The sequence below is a fragment of the Chiloscyllium plagiosum genome, chromosome 20, assembly GCF_004010195.1.
Source record: "Chiloscyllium plagiosum isolate BGI_BamShark_2017 chromosome 20, ASM401019v2, whole genome shotgun sequence".
NCBI classification, from domain to species: domain Eukaryota; kingdom Metazoa; phylum Chordata; class Chondrichthyes; order Orectolobiformes; family Hemiscylliidae; genus Chiloscyllium; species Chiloscyllium plagiosum.
Window position 1 is genome coordinate 49,696,827 of NC_057729.1, and position 3,100 is coordinate 49,699,926.

At 46.0% G+C, this 3,100-nt stretch overlaps 1 protein-coding gene across 8 annotated transcripts in view; it reads left to right on the forward strand.

The window, feature by feature from the left end:
* Positions 1-303: 303 nt before the first annotated feature.
* Positions 304-3,100, forward strand: part of LOC122560261 (protein NDRG3-like) — a 129,324-nt gene continuing 126,527 nt past the window's right edge. For 3 of the 8 annotated variants that reach the window (XM_043710765.1, XM_043710767.1, XM_043710766.1), the window contains exon 1: positions 306-594. The gene's annotated coding sequence lies outside the window, so the exon portion shown is untranslated. Of the gene's footprint in view, positions 595-3,100 lie in introns of all 8 variants that reach the window. The other 5 variants (XM_043710771.1, XM_043710774.1, XM_043710770.1 and 2 more) reach the window with 4 other exon arrangements.

Sequence of the window (3,100 nt, forward strand, 5' to 3'; positions counted from 1 at the left end):
GTGCCGGTGTTGGACCGGGGTATACAAAGTTAAAAATCACACAAGACCATGTTATATTTGGACTATAACCTGGTGCTGTGTGATTTTTAACTTTGTTCACCATAGACCAACACGGCACTTCCACATCATGGTTTTCAACATTGGCAGTGTTTTTGTTTTAATTTAATTAATCTTGTCCGACCCAACCAAGGAATTTTCTTTCTCTCTCCTACTGTCATGTTGCACCATTCAGAATTTTCATAGCCTCGTCCTCACTTGGGCTTGTAGAGTGAGTGGAAACGTTTATATCGTGGCACAGACGCAGTTCACCCACTTCCTGGCCTGGAGCTGGGCGGGCTGAGCTCTGGATCTCTGTTGCCACAGTGACTCCAGCTTTCAGTCATTGCGGGCGGCTCCTGTCAGGACTCTCGTTCCCTCCCCGTTTTCCACACCTTCTCCCTCCTCCAAGTGACGCATCGGAGTGAGATCGGTTCAGTTTCCATGAGGAGGGGGGGGTGGGGGGTGGGAGATCAACGATCAGCGCAGACAGACAGAGAGAGACAACAACATCGCCACTGACACCGAGAGCTGGGACTTCCCATCGCTGTGCACTCGGTGAGTATTGGATACATTTTGTGTCAAGTTGGACAGAGTAGAATGTTGAGCAAAGGGATACATTGAATCGGATACATTGAATCGGATACATTCCCAAACCACACACACACTTGACTACCCCGTTACGAGACTGACATAGTGTTTTTTTTAAAAAAAGCTTTTAATTTAAACACGAATCAGGCCGAGTAAAGAAGCATGACCCAGCCCAGGCATGGGGAGGTAAGAGGAATCGGAAGAAAAGGCAGCCACTGTTTGGTTTAAGATCACGCGGAAAGGGGAATGTTTATTTCTCTCCCAGTGTTGGTCTGGGATGCTAGCGGGCGAGGGATTTGCTGGGAGGGGTGGACAGGGGAATTTGGACGAGTATTGGATGATGAACTCCCCTCTCCTTCAGTTGCACTCGTCCGATTTCTTATCGGAAATTAACAAGAGCCCGGGGGTCAAAGAATCCCAGCGCCGAGCTCCTCGTCCACAGGCGAGGAGCCAGACATTCTTGCAGGGGTGTGCTGCAATGTTGTGGATGCAGAGCTGACGGAGACAATCCTGTTCCTCTCTTTCCAACCTTTCTGGTGACATTAGCCGAAGACATTCTCTCAAGGACACTGACACCTAGCGCGCACAGTTGCACTCTCCTGCAGCCTTGTAATAGTAATCGAGGCAAGATTGTAAATCTTACTTAACCCCCACCCTCCTCAGCTAAAGTATTTTAATAGTTCTGTATCAGAGGCCACCTTGCTCGATCTGACCTTGCGGGAGGGGACGAAGGGGAAGGAAACGGTTGTGTGTTTTTGAGATGCTGGTGACAGTTCAAATACTTCCCCGCCGTGTCTGGAGTTGTTGATCTTATTTCTCGGCTATTTCTTCTCACAAAGAGCTGGCTGTTTCCGTTTAGGAGGGACAGGGGTCTGGAAGAGTACCACAAAAGGCCTCTTAAAAACTGGGGTCGAGGAAGTCACTTAATCAATAAGAAGGGTTCCAGAGATGTTAGCGCGCCCTGAAAGATTTCAGTTGTCCTTGTCATGCGATGGTCATAGACACTGGTCATAAAGTCAGATATGTACAACATGGAAACAGACCCTCCGGTCCAACTCATCCATGCCAACCAGATATCCCAAACCAATCTAGTCGCACCAGCCAGCACCCTCCAAACCATTCCTATTCATGTACCCATCCAGATGCCTTTTAAATGTTGCAATTGTACCAGCCTCCACCGCTGGCAGCTCATTCCATACACGTACCACCCTCTGTGTGAAAAAGTTGCCCCTTAGGTCTCTTTAATACCTTAGAGTCAACATATACAGTATCCGCTCCCTCCATATCGCTGCTTCACTTGGAGCAGCCAAGCATTAAACTCTTTCTTCCCTGAGCACTGCAGTCCCTTCCCAAAACCTCTCACCTCAATCCATTTCAAATCAATCGTTAAAGCTTAAACAGAAATTGCTGGAGAAACTCAGCAGCTCTGGTAACTTTTTTGGAGAGAAAACAGAATTAGCATTTCAGTTCCAGTGAGTCTTCTTCCGAACTCCAGGAATGGAAATTAACTCTGTCTTCTTTCTACAGGTGCTGCCAGACCTGCTGAGTTTCTCCAGCAATTTCTGTTTTGTTTCAGATCTTCAACAGCCAGAGTTCACTGTTTCATTTATTTGTTAAAGCTTACTGCTTTGACTACATTTTAAATTATGTGTCCTGATGTCTCCATAAATGAGAGCAAAAATGTTTGGAAACATTCAGCATCTCATGTAGAATATCTCCTTAGGTTGGCTGATGTCAAATTGTGCCAAATTACTCTCATGCAAAGCACTTATAGGCAATTTGCTAAATGAAAGGTTCAACGTTTAGAAAAAGGGATGAAGTGGCTATAGTTTTTTTCTGCTTCTGTATTCTCTTGTGAGATTGTGACCGGTGCTGGCAGTATGCTGTTAGAGTGGTCACTTAGCTGTCAACCTGAATGGTGAGTGTCGGTTGCATGTTTAACTAGAAAGTACAGTATACCATACCAGAACCTTATCCTGTTATGTGTCTATGCACATTTGGTTTTTCAATAAAGATTACTAGGTAATGCTTCAGGAGTGAATACTACCAGATGGTCCTCGCACTCACCAGCAGGTACAATAATGTAGTCTTTCTCTGAAATCTGCTAATATCGCACAAATTGAAGATTAAACTTGGAGGCTGTAGATTTGTATTGGGCAAATATGGTCTTAATTCCACCCTGACCTTAAATTTACCTGGACCATCTCTGACACCTCCCTCCCCTTCCTGGACCTCTCCATCTCTATTAATGACGACCGACTTGACACTGACATTTTTTACAAACCCACCGACTCCCACAGCTACCTGGATTACACCTCTTCCCACCCTACCTCTTACAAAAATGGTTTCCTCATTTCCCCTTCCCCCACCTCACCATAGTTCTAAACTTCCAGCTCAGCACTGTCCCCATGACTTGTCCTACCTGCCTATCTCCTTTTCCACCTATCCACTCCACCCTCCTCCCTGACCTATC